Source organism: Cucurbita pepo, chromosome 15 (assembly GCF_057944985.1).
Source record: "Cucurbita pepo subsp. pepo isolate OVF chromosome 15, ASM5794498v1, whole genome shotgun sequence".
In the NCBI taxonomy this organism is placed as follows: Eukaryota; Viridiplantae; Streptophyta; class Magnoliopsida; order Cucurbitales; family Cucurbitaceae; genus Cucurbita; species Cucurbita pepo.
The window spans coordinates 6,692,482-6,718,729 of NC_141812.1; the positions used below are offsets into that span (position 1 = coordinate 6,692,482).

A 26,248-nucleotide genomic window follows, 5' to 3' on the forward strand; every position below is an offset into this window, starting at 1 on the left:
AGAGAAATAGAATTGGAAGCATCTCTCTCAATCTCTCTAAAAAATAAGATACACAAGAAATAGAATTGGAAGCTTTGGAGAGAGCAACAATGGAGGCTTTTAAACAAAAAAATTTAGATCTAGAAAACTATGGAAATTGTGTATTGTATTCTATGTTGTGTGTGTTGTGTTCTGAAAAATATGAAGAGGTGATGAGAGAAATAGAATTGGAAGCATTGGAGAGAGCAACACCACACGTCTCTCTGAAGTAATAAATTTACAATTTTCTCACAATACAATAGACATCTCTCTCAAGAATAAGATAAACAAGAAATAGAATTGGAAGCTTTTGAGAGAGCAACAATGGAGTCTTTTAAACAAAAATTTTAGATCGAGAAAACTATAGAAATTGTGTATTGTGTTCTATGTTGTGTGTGTTGTGTTGTGAAAAATATGAAGAGGTGATGAGAGAAATAAAATGAGGCTTTTAAACAAAATAAAATGAGTTTTTTAAACAAAAAATTTAGATCAAGAAAACTATGAAAATTGTGTATTGTGTTCTATGTTGTTTGCTGTGTTCTGAAAAATATGAAGAGGTGATGAGAGAAATAGAATGAGGCTTTTAAACAAAAATTTTAGATCGAGAAAACTATGGACATTGTGTATTGTGTTTTATGTTGTGTGTGTTGTGTTCTGAAAAATATGAAGAGGTGATGAGTTTAAATAGGGATGAAGTTGTAAAAATAGGAATTGATACGGACCAATAACGTGAAACACGAAAAATAATATTTATTTATTTTTAAATTTATCTTAAAAAATTATAGACCACATGTTTCATTTATATATATATATTATTTTAAATAAATATTCAAAACATTTTAAATTTATTTTCATTATATATATATATATATATTTAAATACCATTATCTCGACAATAATGAGCCAAGTATGTAATAATATGAAGCTAACTCATTTCTGCTTGCTCATAACGTAGTTCTCACAACGACCCACATCAGTAGATTTCAGACCTTCTAAAACTTCTTTCGCAGCCAGCCTCTTCATTTCTTTCGCGCTCATAGGTTCAAGTCTATTGTGCCGTAGACTTGAATTTGAAGCACTCTCAGCAACAGCAGCTATGTTCATACACCCTGCAGTGGTGTATAGGGTTCCAGATTTTGAGCCACGTTCTACCACCGTAGCACCCTTCATAATCTTCCACGAACCCTTCCCTAACTTTGTTGCATAACCTGTGCTGTCCAACTGACCAATAGAGATCAGGTTCCTTTTGAGACCAGGAATATATCTGACATCATTTAATGTCCACTGATTTCGTACCGAAGTTTTTATGCAGACATCTCCATTTCCTTTAATTTTCAAATCTTTGTTGTCGGCAAGATACAACTTCTCGAAATTTCCAGGCTTGAAATTCCAGAACAACTCTTTATTTGGAGATGAATGAAAAGATGCACCTGAATCCAAAATCCAGGATTCAATCGAACTGTCCGCTCTGAGGATTAGAGCATCTCCAATGTCTTCTGCTGAATTTATAGAATCATCATCATCTCCAGATTTGTGATTCTGCTTCCTCTTTGGTATTGTACAACCTGTCCGAAAGTGACCTTTTTCTCCACAATTCCAACACGTTACGTTTGGTCTATTTGGAGATTTTTCTCGGTTCTTTGATTTTGATCGCCCTTTGTTTGGGCCCTTTGGTTTACTTCTTCCCCTTCGATCAACACTAAGAGCATTGCCTGATGAATCTCCAGTTTCTCGTTTGCGAATACTTTCGCTGAGAACTACATCTCGAATTTTACCAAACTTCAGTTTATCAGATCCTCGGGAAATGCTGATTGCGGCAACAACAGTATCCCATGACTAGGGTAAGAATGACATCAAAATCAATACTTTAATTTCATCTTCGAAATTAATTTCCACCTAACTCAGTGGACTTACGATCATATTGAATTCATTTATATGATCAGCAACACGTTCACCTTCAGACATCTGTAGATTGAACAATCTACGCATCAAATACACCTTGTTCATAGCCGATGATTTTTCGTACGTATTCGACAGCGCCTTCATCAGATCTGACGTTGTCTTCTCCTTGATAATGTTGAAAGCCACGTTTCTGGATAGCGTCAACCAGATCATCCCTAAGGCTTGTCGATCCTTGAGCTTCCACTGTTCTGTGGTCATGGTATCCGGCTTCACCCCCAATAGAGGTTCGTGAAGATCTTTCTGGTACAAATAATCTTCAATATGCATCTTCCAGAAACTGAAATCGGATCCATCGAACTTCTCAATTCCAATCTTTGAACTTTCCATCTTCAAAGATCGTGGTGAATTTTGCCTAGCTCTGATACCAGTTGTTAGGATCGCACAACAACGCACACACTCGATCTAGATGAAGACAAAGAATGGGATAGAGAAAATTACAAGGAGAACTCTGGCTAAAAGAATTTTTTTTATTGATGACTTCAGGTATGTACAATAAGAGAGGGTAGAGAGAATAGAAAGTTACATCTCAAAGCTTTACCGGACGGGATAAATATATATAGTTCAATTTACTATATATATCTTTACCAGATTTAACCATCTACTATATATAGCTATTTACTATATATATCTTTACCAGATTTAACCATCTACTATATATAGCTATTTACCATATATAGCTTTACCGAATATAGTTTTACCAAATATAACTATTGACCAAGCTATAAATAAGCATTAGGCTCCATAACCTAACATGTATATTTGAATATTTAGATTTTAACATGTTTATAAGGTAGGTTTGTTATCATCCGAACATCAATTAACCTTTTGAGTAAATCCTTGATGTACTTCTCTTGATTTAAGAAGATACCATCTTTCAGTTGTTTGATTTGAAGTCCAAGAAAGAAACTGAGCTCTCCCATCGTACTCATCTCAAACTCATTATACATACATTTGGAAAATTCTTCACATAAAGAAGGGTTAGTAGAACCAAATATAATATCATCCACATATATTTGCACTAATAACATAACATTTTCTTTAATTTTAATAAAGAGAGTAGTGTCGAGCTCACCCATTTTGAAATCATTCTCAATAAGAAAATTACTAAGTCTATCGTACCAAGCTCTTGGAGCTTGTTTTAAGCCCTAAAGAGCCTTTTTACACTTATAGACATGACGTGGAAAGTCAAAATTTTCAAATCCAGGAGGTTGTTTTACATAAACTTCCTCCATAATATAACCATTTAAGAATGCACTTTTCACATTCATTTGATATAATATAAAATTTTTGTAAGAAGCATATTCATGTAAGATTCTAAACCTTATAATCTAGCAACGGGTGCAAAAGTTTCTTCATAGTCTATACCTTCATCCTGACAATAACCTTGAGCTACAAGTCTAGCTTTAGGCATTGCTTGCCTTCGACAACCAAACATCACTTTTGTAGAATTCAATTTTGTTTGACCACACACGTCGCCTGCGCATGCATGTTCAATCGTGCGCAACACAATAACGTTGCTTCTCATTGTCATATCAGTTCCCAACAACACGATCCATGCATCATGATATGATGCATGACCATCTTAGTTTGCTCAAACCATATGTTGGGAACTCACCCATGTGTCGATCATCTCATTAGGACATTTCAAACATTCATCCATCTGGATTCTCTTGAGCATCAGACTCTCCCGTGTACATGCTAAACTATTTACGACATACTTTCTTGATAGCGGGTGCATGATCCAACCTTCGACACATGGGTTGGGGAGCAATATTGGTACACCTATTCCATCTCTTACTTTCTTGTTTCTTTCATCAACCATAGAAAATGTTATCTATTTTAAGATTAAGATCAATCATTAGCTCAGGCATAAATCCTGGCTTGGAAAAATATGAAAATAAGGGTCACATTTAATAGGACAGGGGTAACGTGCCATTGCAACCATATCACAATCCTCACGCAAATCTTGTTAAACATGTCATAATCTAATAATCATGCCAAAAACTTGATGATGGAATATAAAATTTTCAAATGACTCACAGTGTCGAAGGAATCATAATTTTCAAATGACAATTGTGGTCGGTGGCGTTTGTTGTTACAAACCTTGAGGATGTGAATCTAAGAACGATCATTAAGGTCATATATTGTGTGTTCTTCTTCAATGATGGAAGGAGAAGACGCTAAACCCATTGAGGCGGACTCTTGGAGAATCTTTTAAGAATCACCTACCGAAGATGTCTGGGCTAAAACTGCTAGTAGCCTAGACATTGAGTTGAGAAATTCAGTGTTTTTCCTTTGTGGCAGATCTTGTAAATGACCATTTGTCAAAAGACATATCAAAACTATTTACTTTTCGTTAAAGGATCGTCATATCCTTTCTGCCCTCATGTTTGATGTTCACATAGAGAACCTTAACATCTCATCAGAAGCATTCAAATGTCTCCCCCACAACTCTTAGATCTTCTCCAAAAAGATTTACTATGCTCATAGAGGTAAATCTAGAGAAATCGTCAACCTGTTTCCAAAACCCTTTCATGGGATCAGATTACTAAGAATTCTACCTGGATCCTTAAATATGTGAGCCTTCCAATCAGGAAAGACCCACAGTTTGCTCAAGTCATCGAACATGATGATGGAAAGCGTAAAAGTAAAATTCAATGAAAATTAAATTTTCTTTCCAAAGGTAAAGATTCTTAAGCTCGAGATCTAGTACCTCATGAATCTCGAGATCTCCATAAAAAATCAACATGTCAAAGTCTATGCAAATAGAGCCGGTTGATTACAACAAAGAAGTAGTTTTAGTCGATTATGAGGGCAATCCCAGATCTCCAACTCAAACCGAATTGGATACTACATCTACCTTCAACCAGATCGATATTATCACAAATGAATTGTCCACTGATAAAGAATTCCTTAAAAATGCATTACAACCTTGAAGGATATCCTAAATATCCAACATCAAAATAACTTCTCAAACAAGATTCTCTCAACCATTGCAAGACAAGTTAAGAAGATTGAAGAAAAAATCAAGGAAAGACGACAACAAAAGAAATAAAAAAAAAAACTCTTGCGAATATTAATGGCGTGAGATTCGCAAAAGTTGAGGAAAGTTCTTTTATTCATACCAGCTATTTTAGACAAAGTAATTAGTCTCGGCTCAACAGAAGAGGCACTTGCTCTGATTGAAGAAAAGCTAAACAATCTTTCAATTTTGATAGAACCTTAAGTAATTAAACTTTTAGTGTCATAATGAACCATATGAGAATGACCTCAAAAATTTTAAAAATGATTTCTCCAAAGAAGAAAAGATGCCCAAAAAAAACTAGACCTCATCAACAAAATTGTTAAATTAGAGGACAAAGTCCAAAAAACTAGATGAAGAAAAATTGGTATCCTAAGCCCTCTTTCCCCGATGTTCCGTTCGAAGAAAAAACTCAAATGACTCAATCCATCTATGAAGGAACATTCATACATAAGTGGAATATAGATGGTCTATCCGGTCATCTAGTCGTAAATGTAATCAACAAAATGTTGATGGGAGCTAGCGCCTATAGTCTTCGAGGTAAGTTTGACCACGCTATTGCTCAAATTGTAACTTTTGGTTTCACAGGAGTACTCAAGGATGGGTTGGAGAAGCATATCTCCAACGAAGAAAAGCAAAGGATACTCAACCATACTACTATAGAAAGAGAAGTACAAATATAAAAAGTGAAATTGGAATATCTCAAGTTATGTCGAATGATATAAGTGTTGAATAGCCATTAATACCCTTTTATATATTGTCTTAAAGTTTGTCGTAGGCAAACTAGAAATCCATACTGAACGTTTGAGAAAATTCTTATGATTATAAGATGCGAAAAGTTAGCTACTTCTGATGGTACAAAGATATAATTGTAACTAAGGTTATGACAAGATATGATAGTACCCTTTAATTATGGATGATGCGCTTCATTGAAGGACTTCAAAAGTATATTTCTCGAAGGATAACTACCGCTCTCAATGAAGAGTGTAAGCATAAGATTCCTTGGAATGAATTCACTTATGGTGATTTAGGTTATGTAATAGCCAAGTCGACCGCCAGCAAATATTGTCTACTTTGGCCCGTTACGTATCGTCGTGAGTCTCACGGTTTTAAAAGCATCTGTTAGGGATCAAAATGATATTAATTAACAAATCAGAGTGGCGCAGTGAAAGCGTGGTGGGCCCATAACCCACAGGTCCCAGGCCAGAAACCTGGCTCTGATACCAACAATAAATAGCATTCCCATCAACTACAAGGTCGGTATAATTTTTGGTTTCACAGGAATACTCATACTCAAAGACAAATATGGCTTTGATACCAACAATAAATAACATTCCCATCAAGAAAAGAATTTTAAATTAGGAACTTCACCAAACTCTTTTAAATACTCTATGGGTGTTGTCCAACTCATGGTTTTAAAATGCGTCTACTATATTGAGAGTTTCGCCCTACTTTGACCAGTACGGTCATACTTCTTCAAATGTGCGGCCTCTAATCTTGACACGCTTACCAAAAACCTTATGGGGTACTTAATCTACATTCATATTTTTTACCTGGCTTTGTGGCTTTGTTGGCTTTGTTGGACCTTAGGCAAGGTTTACCTTCGACATTCAAACATCACTTATGTGGAATCAAAACTTGTTTCACCATACACGCTGCCTATGCATGCATGTTCAATTGTGTACGACACAACAACGTTGCATCTCATCGTCATCTCGGTTCCTCACAACACGTCCCATGCATCGTGATGCAATCTCAAGTCTCGAGATAGCTTCTCGAGATAGCTTGACCATCTTGGTTGTGTAGACACATCCCTCGGGACAGTTTGGCCAAGTGGTCTAAGGTGCCAGATTTAGGCTTTGGTTTGAAGGGGCGTGGTCCCAGAGCTGTCATTTATTTTCATTTTTTGTAAACCTTCAAGCCCGCTGCTAGCACATATTATAAAAACCTCATGATTTTAAAATGCGTCTACTATAGAGAGAGTCTAGCCCTACTCCGACCAGTGCATCGTGTAACGGTCATACTTCTTCAAATGTGCGGCTTCGTGATCTTGACACGCTAGCCAAAAACCTTATGGGGTACACAATCTCCATTCACATTTTTCACCTCGGCTTTGTGGCTTTGTTATACCATAGGCAAGGTTTGCCTTCAACGTTGAAACATCACTTATGTGGAATCAAAACTTGTTTGACCACACACGTCGCCTATGCATGCATGTTCTATCATGTGCGACACAACAATGTTGCATCTCATCATTATCTCGGTTCCCAACAACACGATCCATGTATCGTGATGCAATCTCATGTCTTGAGATACTCGATCATCTTGGTTTTTCTAGACACATTCGTTGGGACAGTTTGGCCGAGTGGTCTAAGGCGCCAGATTTAGGCTCTGGTCCGAAAGGGCGTGGGTTCAAATCCTACAGCTGCCATAGGTCATACTTTTTTAATCTCATCGTCCGACCCATGCATCGTATTGCAATCTCATGTCTAGAGATAGCTTGACTATCTTGGTTTGTCAAGGCACATCTGTCGTACAGTTTAGTCGAGAGTGGTTTAAGATGCCAGATAGATTTGGGCTCTAGTTTAAAAGGGTATGGTTTTAAAACTCGTCTATTATAAAGAGATTCTAACCCAACTCTAACCCAAATCCAACCAGTGTCTCGTGATCTTGTCACGCTCACGACAAATCTAAAGGAGTACTCAATCTCTATTCACATTTTTCACTCGACTTTATGGCTTTGTTATACCTTAGGAAGAGTTTTCTTCCGCATTCAAACATCCATAATGTGGAATTAAAACTTGTTTGACCACACACGCCGTCTATGCGTGCATGTTCAATCATGTGCGACACAACATTGTTGCATCTCATCGTCATCTCGGTTCCCAACAGCACAACCCATGCATCGTATTGTAATCTCATGTCTCGAGATAGCTCGACCATCTTGATTTGTTCCAAACACATTCGTCGGGATAGTTTGGCCGAGTTGTCTAAGGTGTTAGACTTCGACCCTTGTTTAAAAGGGCATGGATTCAAATCCCACAGCTGTCATTTATTTTAATATTTTGTAAAGCCTCGTGCCCGCTGCTAACACATATTGTTTGTTTTGACTTTTTATTTATCGTTGTTAGCATCGTAGTTTGAAAACGCGTCTAATATGGAGAGAGTCTAGCATAACTCCGACTAGTGCATCGTGTCAAAGTCATACTTTTTCAAATGTGCGGCTTTGTGATCTTGACACGATCATGACAAACCTTAAGGAGTACTTAATTCCCTTTCATATTTTTCATCTAGCTTTGTGGCTTTGTGGCTTTGTTGGACCTTAGGCAGGGTTTGCCTAGGGTTTCAAACATTAATAATGTGGAATTAAAACTTATTTGACCCCACACTCCGCCTATGCGTTCATGTTCAATCATTTGTAACACAACAACATTGCATCTCATGGTCATCTCGGTTCCCAACAACACGACCCATGCATCGTGATGCAATCTCATGTCTTGAGATAACTCGACTATCTTAGTAGTCCAAACACAATTGTTGGGATAGTTTGGCTTAGTGGTCCAAGGTGCTAGATTTAGTCTCTGGTTTAAAAAGGGATTGGTTTTTAATCCCATAACTGTCATTTATTTTTATTTTTTTAAAACCTTTAGGAGTACTCAATCCCCATTCACATTTTTCACCCGACTTTGTGGCTTTGTTGGACCTTGGGCAGGATTTTCCTTCGGAATTCAAACATCACTTATGTGGAATTCAAACTTGTTTGATCACACACGCCGCCTATGCACGCTTGTTCAATCATGTGCGACACAACACGTTGCATCTCATTGTAGATGAGAGCCCCCTAATTAGGTAAGACTCACAGTCTGCTCAAATCATCGAACATCATAACGGAAAGCGTAGATGAAAGCTATCTCGCGACGAAGAAAAGCAAAGGACACCCAATCATACTACTATAAAAAAAAAAAAAATAAAAAAAAAAGTAGTACAAATATAGAAAAAGTAGTACAAATATCAAAAGTAAAGTTAGAATGTCTCAAGTCATGGAAATAGATATAAGAGTTGAAGGGCCGTTAATACCTTTTCATATACTGTCTCAAAGTTTGCCATAAGTGAACTAAACATCTATGATGAAAGCTAGAGATCAAAATGATTAATATCAGTAGAAGCGTGGTGGGCCCATAACTCACAGGTCCCACGATTGAAACCTAGCTTTGATATCATCATACTACATGTGAAATAACATAGTCAGCAAAAATAAGGGACACTACTTATCCTACAATACATAAAAGTGGCAGCCAACCACACATCACTCACCTATCTTTTTTGGTTTGATTGTCCTTCTTTCAGTGTCCCTCCACGAGGCGTCTCCGTCATCAAATCGAAGTTAAATCATGCTTCATGATGACGAATTACTTTGTTGATTGAATATCTTAGAGAAAAAAAATACTTGTTTGAGATTTGAATCACTCCGCAGGCAAGATCGATCATGTCAAGCTTAGATGATACTAAACATACAACCTAAACTACATAGCATTACAAAAAAAAAAACTTATTACTTAGTTAAAAGAAGGCATAAATGATCTTTTTACTACCTTTTTCAAGTCTACAAGACAACATAAGTGGTTATATATAGCCTCAACATGAAACCCTTAACCTTCCACTAGGAATTTTAAGAGTTGTATCATTCATACTTTTAGGACTATAGTTAGCCACTATGAAAATGAGAAATTTTAAGAGTTGTGTCATTCATACTTTTAGGACTATAATTAACCACTATGAAAATGTAACGATCTTATTTTTTTTACTAAAATAGAGTCCTACCATATGCATGATGTGATCTTTTTATGTGAAAATATTCATTTTAAATGTTTCATCAGTCCCATGGACTTACATAATAAAAATAAAATTCGTAAATAAATCGAAAACATATAAGAAATGATAATAAACATATATATCCAAAAACTAGAAAACAAATGATGATGGAGTTGACACAGGAGTCGTGTGAGTTGCGACTGACGTGGGAAGCATGTGCGCTGCACATGAGAAGAGCATGACTAGTTTGTCAGGTCACACATGCATTTCTCGAAGACTGTCCTTTTCAGGTCGTGCGCTGCTGGGAGTGATTTAGTGCTTGTTGGGCCACCCGTGTTGAACCTGGATCCAAAAGTCTATCGGTTTTGTCTCTTTGGCCTATTTTCTACTTCTACTAGATCTTTGGCGCTCACTGAAAATGCATTAAGGAAATAAAAAGTCATAAAATGCATTTATGTCTATCGCGAGATTTCTGATGCGAGGGTGGTTGCTCCCACGAGATCGCTAACTCTTTTATTTTTTTCCTTGTTGTTACCGTAAATGTAACCTAATTGTGAATAAAATTCATAAAATACATTAGTGAGATCCACAAAAAAAAATTTGTAACTAGGATAAATAAAACTCATCTTCCTTAAGCTTATATTTCCTTAAAAGCATTCCATGATTGAGATGTCTTGATTCGTATCATTCTCCACTTCTTCAAGAGGATTCATGGTCGAATCTATTTGTAAAACTTTGCTGCAAAAGTAGGTTAAGAAAATACAAAAGACCTCACAACACTTTATCACGTGAACACTCAACACTTTATTCACGTGTACACTCAAGGAATTGTTGGCCATTGTTTGCACTCATTTACACAAATGAAGCTCTCTGTAAGGACATGGCTGATGCGATGGCTCAAAAAGACGGGTAAATTTTTTTGCGAAATAAAATCATTAAAATTTAAAACATAATTTACATTATACCAAAATAGTGTGCCCACATTAGTAATTTAAAATACAACATAATAGTTAAAAGACAGAATAAGGAACAGACGCAAAACATTTTAAAATAAAAGGTTGAGACGACAGGTGAGGTTAGTCTATGGCACCTGCTCCAGATTCCGCTCCCGACCTCGACCAGCTCCTTATTACCTGGAAAAAAATTGGAGAATAAGGAATGAGTACAAGACTCAGTAAGTAGCCTACTTGTAGGCTCTTAATCGTGTCCTTGATATGCTAGGGTACCACATACTTTGTTCTTGCTTGTTCTTGATCTTGTTCTTGTTTTAAGTACTTAAGCCCCTTTAATTCTTGTTCTTGACTTAGGGTTCTTATCTTGATCTTTCTTGAGGACCTTGGTTCTTAAACCCTAAAACCTTGGTTTTTCTTTAAGGGCCTTAGCACTATGGTTTTTGGTTCTTGGTCATTTGTTCCTGGTTCTTGTCCTTAGAACTAGGATCTTGATCCATGTTCTAGTCCTTTATCTTTCTCTTGTTCTTGGTATTCTTGGTTCTTGTTCTATTATTGATTCGTTCTCCAAGACACTTCCCCTAGGATTTACGGCACTAGACATGTACCTGAGAATCTTGCGTCCAAGGCTTCATGCGTTCTAAGCGACACAGCTTTAACTTACGTCCAAGGCTTCATGCGTTCCAAGCGACGTAGTCTTACCGCATCTTAGGGCTTGCCCTTCGATATGGTCTGCTTAACCTATGCCCAAGGTTTCATGCATTCTAAGCGGCATAGTCTAAAAACTTACATCCAAGGCTTCTTAGGTTCCAAGCGATGTAGTCTTAAAACTGCATCAAGGGCTTGTCCTATAATACAGTCTGCTTAACCTATGCCCAAGGCTTCATGCGTTCCAAGCGACATAGTCTGAAAACCTACATCAAGGACTTTCCCTATAATACAGTCTGCTTAACCTATGCCCAAGGCTTCATGCGTTCCAAGCGACATAGTCTGAAATCCTACATCCAAGGCTTCTTACGTTCCAAGCGATGTAGTCTTAATACTGCATCAAGGGCTTGCCCTATAATACAGTCTGCTTACCTACGCTAAAGGCTTCATGCGTTCCAAGTAGCGTAGTCTAAGTCATGAACATGCTGTACCGTGGGAGGTCTTAGGAGGTTCTTGATTCGTGGATAAGGTAACTTACTCTCTTCTTGTTCCTCCGTGACCTTAGACTACTCCCCTTGATAGACCATAAAGGTCACTTATCTCGGTGCATACTTGAACATCATCCTGCAAGTCTGCAGGGCATCTCTAATAGGTGAGGGAAACTTGAGGCATGACATCCTGCAAAGGAAACATGGTGCAAGGCATCCCACCTAGAAGAGGAATTATTGGGCACCGCTTGGTGGGAGGTCATTGGTCACTTTGGACATGATTAAAGTATTACCTAGCATTCTTGAGTTTCTGTTTCTGAGTTTGGGGACCTTGATCCCTCGTCCTTGAGTGGTACCTAGCATTCTACTTGCTTGGGTAGTTGTAAAGCTTGTGTGTTGTTTGTTCTTGGTTCTTAATCTTGTAAGTTTCTAAGGTCCTTAATTCCTTGAGACATAAGTTGTAACTTGTATTTGTAACCATATGAACCCATCTTAGTGTAAGTTGTTCTAGAAGGTCATAGATTCTTAGGGAGTTCTTTAAAGGGTTCTAGAAGAGTCTGAAGTCTTGTGGTGTTTCCTTTAGGTGTTTCTTGGATCCTAACTTGGTTTAGGTTCCAAACTTACTCCAATCAACTTGAAACCTCAAACTTATCTTCATGTCCTTCATAATCGACCTTATAAGAAGTAGCAAATCATCCGGAGCACGTATAGACCTTGAAATCTCATAAGAGTCCTAGGGATATTTTGGCCATTTCACCCCTAATTCTTGGTTTTGCTACTTAACGTGTTCCAATCCCTTTCAACTTTACAAAATCATCAAACATCATAAAATAGGATCTACTTCAGGGTTTCATAGCATTTGGAGGTCATCTAGGTCAGGAACTGTAGGTAGATATCCTTAGGGGCATTATGGTCATTTTGCACCATTTCTTGGTTTACCCACTTATCCTTATCTAATGACTACTAAACTTCATTTAGAACCTCAAAATGCTATAATATGCTCAGAATTAAAATTTTATAGGCAGCGGAGTTCATCTAGTGGGTTATTCTAATGTTACCTAATTACCGAGCAATTTGATAGGTTTAAGGTCTTAACTCGCGGTTCTTTGAGTTTTTCTTTCATCTAATCCTAGTTCGTACTTGGTGTTCATATGAAAATCCAAGCGATTCCTGCAACTATTTCTTAACAAAAAAATCCAAGGTGGCTACTTGCCTCGTTGTCGACATTCAGGACCTCTGTTCTTGACCTTCCGGTACCCGATTTACCTCAACTTTCCTTTCAGACACTCCTTATTATGTCTACTTTCTGGAACCATAGAGTTTTTCATGAGAATCCATCTGGAAGGGGGTTAAAATTGAGAAAAACCGAGGGAAGGTTGAGTTTTGGGTTGACATGGCCAGTTCAACTGAACCGCCCACGTCATCGTCTTCTTCCTCCAGACAGGGAGAAGGCGCATGCGACCGTTCGCGCCGCCGTTGTAAACTCGCCATCCCCAACTCCTATCACACTGTTCGTCCCCTCGATTCCTTCATAAAACTTAAAGAAGGTGTTACAAGGAAGAGCTAGGGATTGATTTTTTACCTTCTCATCGGATTGTAGCCTAAGATATTTGCTTCCAAATTTCGTCCAAAATATGATTTCTCGTTGGAGTAAAAACAGAGGATTTCTTATTGGGTAGCAGATTCTAGGGGTTTTTTAGGCTCGATTTCGTCACGAAACCTCTTCCTTATTGTTCCCTTAATATAAAGGAATTAGTTTGGAGGAATGACTTTGAGTGTAGGACCTTAATTTTGAGAAATCACTCTCTGTCTGCAAGTTACCCGACGCCTCCAATTTACAATCTCTTGGGTATCTTGTTCTTTGACGTTTCAGCTCTTTATTCCTTCATCAAAGTTACTCATCTTCTTTTTTCTGAAGCTAAAGGAATCCTTAATTTGAAGAAAAAGTGGTCGTAGATAGGAATTCGACACTTACCTCCAATTTGAGCCCGAAACGGATTTTCTTCAATTGGAAACGTTCCTGAGGTTATTTCTCTTCGCGGTCTTCTATGAAAACATTCCTTGGAGGTGCAGAAACCTATTGGGGTCGTCCTTGCTCGAAGAATACTTGTATATCCTTGGATTGGAATTTTGAGTTTTCCTTGAAGCTTTTTAATGGCAGATTGGATTGGGCGAATGGCTTCTAGGAACTTTCAGGACTCTATTCCTTCGTAAAACTTGTGGGTAATGTTGTTTAGAAGCTATAGGAACAAGTTTGAAAGGAAATGGTGGAGAATTGCTCTCGAATTTGGAAGAAGCCTGAGAATAGGAGACCCAAAATCTAAACACTTATTGCCAACAGCTAGGTGCTCGACCTTGCTCAATTCTTGTTCCAAATGATTGCCCCAACTACAGAATTTATAGGGGAAACTTAAACCAACATTGGGAGCTCCAGAATCATCGTGAATTGTCGGTTGGATTTTCTAGAAAATCCATTGGAAATATCTATTCCGATCAGAGCCTCACCGACGTTGGTTTTGAATCCTAGCCGTTGGATGTGACGATCCGTGAGTTTTCTAGAATATATACAAGTTTGGAGGTGATCCAACGGCACTGTGAAGGTTCTGATTTTTTAGCAGAATGGTAAATCCGTAATTGTCCTTAACTTCAAGGGTATTTTGGTAATTTACCACTTTTCGAATATTTTATTATTATTTTCTCAAAAAATCAATAATTTTCCTAAAAATTCTTCATCTCTTGTTGGTCATTTCTCCGGTCTTGAACATCCTGAAATTCCTTCTAGATAAGGAATTAAAAATCTCGCAAGATCCTTGATATTGGAAAAATGACATTTTCGTCCCTTTCGCTTATGCTTTCATTCCAATCATTCTCCAAAGGTCTTAAGTCCTTAAGATTACTCCTTAGGGTATAGAAATGACTTACTAAGTCTCGTTTCCTTGCTTAATTCTCATAATTTCTTTCCTGGGATCTTTTGGGTCATGCATAAGTGGCTTTCCTTCACTTTTAGGGTGTTACAACACGTGACTAGATTACTCAAATTTGATTGGAAATTGTTTATGTATGCAGGTACAAGCAAACCATTAGGCACAAAAGGAAGCTATCTTAAAGGTATTTCATGCAGGACTTCAGATGATTGCAGGGATAATGTTTTTTATGATTGTAAATTAAACATCTGCTTCTATCATGGCAAGAAGCATCCCTTCAACTTCAACTCCAAGTCTCACAAGATGAGTAAGAACATTCATTTAGAAGACAACAAGGAGATCAAAGAAGTGCCTCTCAAAAACTAATCAAAATAATGAAGATGCTCATAAAGAACTTGATCGATGTGACCCTGTATTTAGATTCTCATAATAAATAAACGATATTTTTGTTTAGTTCGTGTGCCTCTTAAGGTTTCGGGTCATAGTATATCATACGAATACAAGATACACTGACATGCTCGTTCCACATGAAGCTATTTAATTCAACAAATTATTCATAACAACATACCATAAAGAATCATATACATGACAAAGACATCATGAGTCAAAAATCGAGACTCGAATCTATCTCGAACTCTATAGCTCCATAGTTCATGCACACTCTCGTCTCGGGTGTGCAGTTAGTTTATATTTAAAAAGATGAGTAGTGTGATATAGTAACAATGTTTAGAAAATGCTCAATTTTGAAGGACAAGAAAGAGAGTAATCTAAAAATTATTGTTATAATTATTTATATTATGATTGCGATTATTATATTATGATGAGACGGTTTAGGTGAGATCTACCGTAGACCCAACTTTCAATTCCCTTATGGAATCTAGTTGGTCTGGGGATCATCTATGCTCCTCTCTTCTTGAGAATTTATACATCCCTCATTATTATATGGACAACTATCTCTCGAGTTATGGTTTAGGTTTATCCTCAATAGAAAAATAAAGTAGAGCATCTAGAACCCAAGCAGAGAGCATGCGTGTGGGGAGTGTGTAGAAAAGTACAATGCATCCAAATCAACCGATAAATGAAATTAGAGCCAAAGCGAAAACATGATGTTTTAATCCACAAGACACAAAATCATATTTGCATACGTGCATTTTCTTACCTTAATAGTGGGGTCACTTCTTAAGTATTTTTCAATATTCATTCTATCATTAAAAAAAAATTTACAGTAATGAAAAGGACATATAAACGGTTGTTGGCTTCTCCTATGGAGGCTATAGAACGAAATCTTTTGTGCTAAATCCAACATTTATTATATTTTTCTCTCTTTTAATTTCGTTTTACAAGAGTCACTATGGGGTCACCTCCGGAGTATTTTTCAATATTCATTCTACCATTAAAAATAAAGGTTTGAAATATTTGTTTAGAGGTCAAAAGTATTTCTATTTGAATCACATCCAAAATATAGGATCATTACCATCAAATTTTGAAAAATTCATTGGTTGATTATTGTAGGTTAGTCTTTTTAGTTATTCCCATTTGGGTTATCATACCATATTTCGGTTTCATATTACCTAATTTAGCAAATATTCCTCAATTATATAAAAGTTTTGGGTACAAAATTGAAGACACAAAATTATCATCACCCAAAAATCTCTAAAATCCCTTCCAAAGTCATGGACAAGAACATTTCTATCAAGTTCGCTTTCCTAGCTACAATCATCTTGTTCTTCGCCATAATCGATACAGGTTTAAAATATGTTGTAGTTATCAAAATGATATATCTTGTTTTTTCTTCAAATGATTAAAATGATCCTAATTCATTACATGCATCCCTTTTGTGATCTCGTAGGTTAATTTTGTTAATCATAATATTTCTTCTTGTATTAAATAAATAACATCCCGTTTAATGTTGTATTTCTAAAATCAAATATTAGTAAAGTAATTGAATGTCCCATAATGGGATGGACAACAATGAAACTCACCTCACCCCGTCAAACCATTTTACAATACAACATAGTAGCAAACAAACTTAGTCTCAACTTGGCTTTCGTTGTTGCGATGATATTGTTCCTCGTCTCTTCTTTCGGTAACTTTCAATCTCATTTATTTTTCTTCTGTTTTGTTGTTCTTCATTTTAAAAGCCTATATTTAAATTTTATGATAATATTGAGGGAAATGTTGATAAAATAATTGTATGTATAGATATTACGAATTGTATATATAACTTTATGTGTGTTTTTCATGGATTAATTATATGTTGAGTGAGGATATAATATGTTGAAATGATTCGTGTTGATCTGTGGGGATAGTTTTCACTCTTAGAAACAAGAAGTAAGTAATGTGATCTTGTCAGAGTGGAATGACGAGGCCATCAGATGTTGAATCTGAATTTCGAATCTTGATCTAAATCTTCGGCGCGAGGCATTATAAATTAAATATATATATATATAAAGAGTTTCAATCTGTAGGAACTTTAAAATTAAGTGTGTTTTTTAGGAAGCAATTGTTTTTGGGTATCCTCCTAGAAAATTTCCTAAGAAGCATATGATTGAGATCAAATCATGTCGAAATGACCCATGTGAGTCTTTGGTGATATTCTTCACCTCTTAGAAACTAGGTGTCAGTAACTTGACCATGTCGCTAGGGTTGCATAGGATTACTGTCGGTGCCATCAAGTATCGACTTCAGATTATGAATCCTTATATGAATCCTATGCATGTGGTGTTATAAACGGTATTAGGCGACACCTCTCCTAGTAGATACAAACAACGTGTAAATTTCATTTCAATGGCTCAATCACATGACCTAAAAAATTAAGCGTAATTTTCATTATGTTGGATGACTTCTCAGTATGTTAGTGAGAACAAAACATGTTGGTATGTCGGGACTGTCTTCCCTCTTAGAACCGAGGACTAGGTAACGTGAGCATGTTGCAGGAGAATGTCGGAGCCTTCAAATGCTAAGAAACCTAGACATCGAGCTGAAATTTAGTACTCTTTGATTATACGTGACTAGATGGCTCAAATTTGATTGAAAATTATTTACGTATGCAGGTACAACCAAACCATTAGGCACAAAAGGCAACTATCTTAAAGGTATTTCATGCAGGACTGCAGATGATTGTAGGGATAATGTGTTTTGTGATTGTAAATTAAACATCTGCTTTTGTCATGGCAAGAAGCATCCCTTCAACTTCAACTCCAACTCTCACAAGATGAGTAAGAACATTCATTTAGAAGACAACAAGGAGATCAAAGAAGTGCCTCAAAACAACTAATCAATATAATGAAGATGATCATAAAGAACTTGATCGATGTGACCCTGTATTCAGATTCTCATAATAAATAAACGATATTTTTGTTTAGTTCGTGTGCCTCTTAAGGTTTCGGGTCATAGTATATCATATGAATACAAGATACACTGACATGCTCGTTCCACATGAAGCTATTTAATGCAACAAATTATTCATATAACAACATATCATAAAGAATCATATACATGACAAAGACATCATGAGTCAAAAATCGAGACTCGACTCTATCTCGAACTCTATAGCTCCATAGTTCATACAAACTCTCGTCTCCGGGTTGCAGTTAGTTTCTATTTAAAAAGAAAGAGTAGCTTGATATAGTAGTAACCTTTAAAAAATGTGTGCTTTTCTCGACCCTAATCGAGACTTCATGCATTATGCTCATGCATTGGGGGATACCCCTATTCCATCACGAGGGTACGGACACATACACCACTAGACAGATGAAGTATTATTATGTTTTAGATAATGCTGCCATTGCGGTTATTAATTCTAATGGGTGTCTAGCATAAGGAGCTACTAGAGTAGGCTTGTCCGACAAGAAAAGGGGTCCAGCGGTGTACGAACTATCTAATGAGCTTGTACTTGCACGTATGGGTTGTGTGTAGAGTATATGACACACATCTAAGCTGCCCATTAATATAGTATCGTGGGGAAAAAGACTGATATGATAGGTCCCGTCATTGCATTCGCATGTTTATTGCATTTAATCCCAATAGTGGGGTCACTTCATGAGTATTTCTCAAAATGTACCAGTGCAATCATCTTGTTCTTCACCGTCTTCGATACAGGTATCTTGTAGTTATTAAAAAATGTATAAGTGTTTGAGGGTTGAGTCGGGTCAGGTCAGATTATGAGATTTTCTAGACCGAACCCAATTATTTGCATTATAAATTTTTCAGCATAAACAACCTTTGTTATATAATGAATCCAACTCAACCCAACTCGACCATAAATTTTTTGGGATAGATAGTTGGTTCACGTAGTTCGAGTTATTTATTCAATTTTTTTTATTTTGATAAAAATAAAAATTAGTTTGTAAAATATATGTTTATTTATTTTCATATGTTTGGTTACCATTTGCAATTCAATTTTGTGAGCAAACATGTATATCTTAAAATTTTTAGGGTTACCAAAGATTCAAACTAATAAGTTTTAGGGTTACCAAAGAACGAACCAGTAGAACTCAATTGAACATATGTTTTGAAAAATTACTTTAACCAGATCTGGTAGAAAATAAATAATTATGAAATAAAATAAATACATATATATAAACACTTTTACCGGATCTAGTAGAAAATAAATAATCATGAAATAAAATAAATACCTATATATAATTTTATTGTACACAAAAATGTATATTTTAAAATTAACAATCAATTTAGATGGTTTTGGTTCAATCTAGTTTTGGGGAACCCATAAACAACCTCACTCATAAAAGTTTTCAGTTTTTTTAATCTAGTCCAAATAAGTTCATAACTGAACTCGAACCAGATTGGTTCAGTCAATCCATCTAGTTTCGGGAGAACCCTTAAACCAACTCAATCATAAAAGTTTTCAGTTATTTGAATTCAGTCCAAATAAGTTCATAACCTAACTCGAACCGCACAGGTTGGGTTGGGTTGATAGAATTTTTTGAGTCATTAGATTGATTTTGATATTAATTTGAGTATTACTTTGTTTGATGAACAGTGACAAGCAAACCATTGGGAATACAAGGAAGTCATATTCATATTACGTGCAACACTGTCCAAGATTGCTTTAATCCTAAGGTTTGTGAGTGCAAATTTGGGCTGTATTTTTGCGTACCTAAGAGCCCGTCGCCGCACTTCAGCTTCCACCATGACAACATCAGTGATACCACTCAAAACTAAGAAGTGGCTCTCAACAACTATTCAATAAATACCATTATTTTCATTGCAATATGCTTTACACAAATGAATAAGACTGTGATAAAACCATGTATTTCAATATTATATATTAGATTAAATTGAAAAATTACTTTTCATTTATGATTTATGAGTTCGAGTATGATTATTGTGGATGAGCGATTGAGGTAGATGAGAGATGACTGCGTGAATTCCGTCATTTTATAGAACGTTTTATAGGGCCGTTATGTATCGTCGTCAGCCTCAAGGTTTTATGACGCATCTACTATGGAGAGGGTCTAGCCTTACTTCGACTAGTCTTTGCGTCGTCTGGTGACTGGCTTTCGTACCATTTGTAATGGCCCAAAGCAGACAAAGTTTGGCTTGGCTGTTACAAATGGTATTAGAGCCAAACACCGGGCGGTGTGTTAGCGAGGACGTTAGGCCCTCAAAGGGGTGGATTGTGAGATCCCACATTGGTTGGAGAGGGGAACGAAACATTCCTTACAAGGGTGTGGAAACCTCTTCCTAATAGACACATTTTAAAACCATGAGGCTGACGACGATACATATCAAGCCAAAGCGGACAATATCTCTTAGTGGAGGGCTTGAGTAGTTATACTTTAGTTGTCATATATCTTACAGGCAAATGTCTTTGCTGCCGAAAATCCAAATCTTTCAACTAAAAACAATAAACAGAGCATTCTTGATTAGCCACTTCATGCTCAAGTCTTTACTTTGTGTTAGTAGGACCAGTCAAAACTCTATGCTCTCTCTTTTAGTGTGGGATTATGTGCGGGAGAGAAAGGAATCTGTGGTGGCAGCGAACAACGAACAACAAGACTACAACTTAATTTTGACTTTTCACTCTATAAGATGAGCACAATTCATTAAACAAAAAATTACAATACTATGAAAGTTATTAAAAGATCAGAATCAGTTCAATCTCCTCGTCCCTCTCGCGTGCCACGACCTTGTCTATACCCGAAAACATAAAAAAAATTGAAGTAGATGCATTTTAATACACAAAAATACTGGAGTCATCACATGGTTGATGTTTTCACCTTCCTCACTAGTACGGTACTACGACCTTGTCTTAAATAAGCCTAAAACAAGAATATGATTTTAGGAACCATTAGACATTGAAAGACTTACATGTGTGTATTTTTTTATCTTAACAATAGGGTCACTTATGGTGTTTTTTTAAATAGTCATTCTCGTCCTAATATTTTTTCTGTTAAAAACATGATTCATAACTATTAATTTAAATTTTATTGTCAAGTAAATATTTGAAATATTTCTATAAAGGCTCCAAGGTTTCATGAAACATTTGAAAACTCTCATAATATGTATATTGCATACCTTAATATTAGAGACGCTACACATAATTTACATTTTCATCCATGAATTTTTACTAATTACGATGTTTTGGTTTGTAAAAGGTTAATATCTATAAATGTTTAAAAGAATTAAATAAATTTTTAAAAAAATTTATGAAGAAATTAACGATACTTTTTTATTTTTTGAGTTGTTCTGCTGGATCGATCGTTCAAGACCTTTGGTCTCTATCCGGACCCGATGAATAAAATTGGAACACTTCTTATGGACTCGATGAGAATGATTCTGATCTAGTTCATGACCTATTAGAAGTAGAAGGCGCTCTGTTTGGATTGGGATCCTCACGGACAAAAAAGATTGCAGTCAGTTTGATAGTGATCGAGTGACATTGCTTCTTCTGCCCGAACCTAGGAATCTCTTCGATATGATACAAAATGGATCAGCATCATAATTATTTTAAATTAATTAACCAAAAGATAATGCTAAACACCAAACTGAGCATCAGTGACAATTAGGAGTAAAATGTAAAATATTCGAACGAATAACCAAATGAAAACTAAACTTCGACCTATAATAAAAATGTAACTGTAGGATCTCACATTGGTTGGAGAGGGGAACGAAACATTCCTTATAATGTCGTAGAAACTTCTCCCAAGCAGTCACGTTTTAAAACTGTGAGGTTGAGAGCAATATGTAACGGCTCAAAACGGACAATATTTTTTAGCGGTGGGCTTGGACGGTTGTAACATATCAAAGAAGACAATTTTTGTTAACAGTAAGCTTGGACTATTGTAACAGATCAAAGCAGACAATATCTATTAGCGGTGGACTTGGGCTGTTGTAACCGGTCAACCCGAAAAATATTTCTTAGGGGTGAGATTAAAATGATATATATATATATTTTTTAATTCTTTCCATCCTTTGGAAGAAATAAAAACTTGATCCCAATTCATTACTTGCATCCCTTTTGTGGTCTTTACATTAAGTTTGTAAATGGTAATCTTAGTGTATTAAATTCATAACATCCCATTTAATGTTGTATTTCTAAAATTCATATTAGCAAATTAATTGAATATTGTCCCAAAGATTATACAATGGGATGGACAACAATGAAACGAACCTCATCCCATCAAACCATTTACAATACAACATAATCGCAAACAAACTTAGTCTCAACTTTGCTTTCATTATTGCAATGATATTGCTCCTCGTCTCTTCTTTTGTTAATTTCAACCTTTTTTTTTCTTCTTTTTTTTTTTTCGTTTTTTTATAACTCTCCAAAAGTAGAGTTATATCAAGTCTTTTTACAGTTAATTTTGCACTTATACTCACCATGGGTTGGGGAGCAATATTGGCACACCTATGCCATCTCTTACTTTCTTGTTTCTTTCATCAACCATAGAAAATGTTATCTATTTTAAGATTAAGATCAATCATTAGCTCAGGCATAAATCGTGGCTTGGAAAAATATGCAAATAAGGGCCACATTTTATAGGACAGGGGTAATGTGCCATTGCAACCATATAACAATCCTCACGCAAATCTTGTTAAACATGTCATAATCTAATAATCATGCCAAAAACTTATGATGGAATATAAAATTTTCAAATGACTCATAGTGTCGAAGGAATCATCATTTTCAAATGACAATTGTGGTCGGTGGCGTTTGTTGTTACAAACCTTGAGGATGTGAATCTAAGAACGATCATTAAGGTCATATATTGTGTGTTCTTCTTCAATGATGGAAGGAGAAGACGCTAAACCGATTGAGGCGGACCCTTGAAGAATCTTTTAAAAATCACCTACCGAAGATGTCTGGGCTAAAACTGCTGGTAGCCTAGACATTGAGTTGAGAAATTCAGTGTTTTTCCTTTGTGGCAGATCTTGTAAATGACCATTTGTCGAAAGACATATCAAAACTATTTACTTTTCGTTAAAGGATCGTCATATCCTTTCTGCCCTCATGTTTGATGTTCACATAGAGAACCTTAACATCTTATCAGAAGCATTCAAATGTCTCCCCCACGACTTACTATGCTCATAGAGGTAAATCTGGAGAAATCGTCAACCTGTTTCCAAAACCCTTTCATGGGATCAGATTACTAAGAATTCTACCTGGATCCTTAAATATGTGAGCCTTCCAATCAAGAAAGACCCACAGTTTGCTCAAGTCATCGAACATGATGATGGAAAGCGTAAAAGTAAAATTCAATGAAAATTAAATTTTCTTTCCAAAGGTAAAGATTTTTAAGCTCGAGATCTAGTACCTCATGAATCTCGAGATCTCCATAAAAAATCAACATGTCAAAGTCTATGCAAATAGAGCCGGTTGATTACAACAACGAAGTAGTTTTAGTCGATTATGAGGGCAATCCCAGATCTCCAACTCAAACCGAATTGGATACTACATCAACCTTCAACCAGATCGATATTATCACAAATGAATTGTCCACTGATAAAGAATTCCTTAAAAAAGCATTACAACCTCGAAGGATATCCTAAATATCCAACATCAAAATAACTTCTCAAACAAGATTCTCTCAACCATTGCAAGACAAGTTAAGAAGATTGAAGAAAAAATCAAGGAAAGACGACAACAAAAGAAATAAAAAAAAAAACTATTGCAAATATTAATGGCGTGAGATTCGCAAGAGTTGAGGAAAGTTCTTTTATTCATACCAGCTATTTTAGACAAAGTAATTAGTCTCGGCTCAACAGAAGAGGCACTTGCTCTGATTGAAGAAAAGCTAAACAATCTTTCAATTTTGATAGAACCTTAAGTAATTAAACTTTTAGTGTCATAATGAACCATATGAGAACGACCTCAAAAATTTTAAAAATGATTTCTCCAAAGAAGAAAAGATGCCCAAAAAAACTAGACCTCATCAACAAAATTGTTAAATTAGAGGACAAAGTCCAAAAAACTAGATGAAGAAAAATTGGTATCCTAAGCCCTCTTTCCCCGATGTTCCGTTCGAAGAAAAAACTCAAATGACTCAATCCACCTATGAAGGAACATTCATACATAAGTGGAATATAGATGGTCTATCCGGTCATCTAGTCGTAAATGTAATCAACAAAATGTTGATGGGAGCTAGCGCCTATAGTCTTCGAGGTAAGTTTGACCACGCTATTGCTCAAATTGTAACTTTTGGTTTCACAGGAGTACTCAAGGATGGGTTGGAGAAGCATATCTCCGACAAAGAAAAGCAAAGGATACTCAACCATACTACTATAGAAAGAGAAGTACAAATATAAAAAGTGAAATTGGAATATCTCAAGTTATGGAGAATGATATAAGTGTTGAATAGCCATTAATACCCTTTTATATATTGTCTTAAAGTTTGTCGTAGGCAAACTAGAAATCCATACTGAACGTTTGAGAAAATTCTTATGATTATAAGATGCGAAAAGTTAGCTACTTCTGATGGTACAAAGGTATAATTGTAACTAAGGTTATGACAAGATATGATAGTACCCTTTAATTATGGATGATGCGCTTCATTGAAGGACTTCCAAAGTATATTTCTCGAAGGATAACTACCGCTCTCAATGAAGAGTGTAAGCATAAGATTCCTTGGAATGAATTCACTTATGGTGATTTAGGTTATGTAATAGCCAAGTCGACCGCCAGCAAATATTGTCTACTTTGGCCCGTTACGTATCGTCGTGAGTCTCACGGTTTTAAAAGCATCTGTTAGGAATCAAAATGATATTAATTAACAAATCAGAGTGGCGCAGCGGAATTGTGGTGGGCCCATAACCCACAGGTCCTAGGATCAAAACCTGGCTCTGATACCAACAATAAATAGCATTCCCATCAACTACAAGGTTCGGTATAATACTCTTTGGGTGCTGTCCAACTCATGGTTTTAAAATGCGTCTACTATATTGAGAGTTTCGCCCTGGGCCTCTAATCTTGACACGCTCACCAAAAACCTTATGGGGTACTTAATCTACATTCATATTTTTTACCTGGCTTTGGGCCTCTAATCTTGACACGCTCACCAAAAACCTTATGGGGTACTTAATCTACATTCATATTTTTTACCTGGCTTTGGGCCTCTAATCTTGACACGCTCACCAAAAACCTTATGGGGTACTTAATCTACATTCATATTTTTTACCTGGCTTTGTTGGACCTTAGGCAAGGTTTACCTTCGACATTCAAACATCACTAATGTGGAATCAAAACTTGTTTCACCATACACGCTGCCTATGCATGCATGTTCAATTGTGTACGACACAACAACGTTGCATCTCATCGTCATCTCGGTTCCTCACAACAGGTCCCATGCATCGTGATGCAATCTCAAGTCTCGAGATAGCTTCTCGAGATAGCTTGACCATCTTGGTTGTGTAGACACATCTCTCGGGACAGTTTGGCCAAGTGGTCTAAGGTGCCAGATTCAGGCTTTGGTTTGAAGGGGCGTGGTCCCACAGCTGTCATTTATTTTCATTTTTTGTAAACCTTCAAGCCCGCTGCTAGCACATATTATAAAAACCTCATGATTTTAAAACGCGTCTACTATAGAGAGAGTCTAGCCCTACTCCGACCAGTGCATCGTGTAACGGTCATACTTCTTCAAATGTGCGGCTTCGTGATCTTGACACGCTAGCCAAAAACCTTATGGGGTACACAATCTCCATTCACATTTTTCACCTCGGCTTTGTGGCTTTGTTATACCATAGGCAAGGTTTGCCTTCAACGTTGAAACATCACTTATGTGGAATCAAAACTTGTTTGACCACACACGCCGCCTATGCGTGCATGTTCTATCATGTGCGACACAACAATGTTGCATCTCATCATTATCTCGGTTCCCAACAACACGATCCATGTATCGTGATGCAATCTCATGTCTTGAGATACTCGATCATCTTGGTTTTTCTAGACACATTCGTTGG

General features: G+C 36.4%; 1 non-coding gene across 1 annotated transcript; it reads left to right on the forward strand.

Moving 5' to 3' along the window:
* Positions 1–7,352: 7,352 nt before the first annotated feature.
* TRNAL-UAG (transfer RNA leucine (anticodon UAG)) lies at positions 7,353–7,433 on the forward strand. Its single transcript has one exon. It is a non-coding gene; the product is annotated as a tRNA-Leu (tRNA).
* Positions 7,434–26,248: the final 18,815 nt, after the last annotated feature.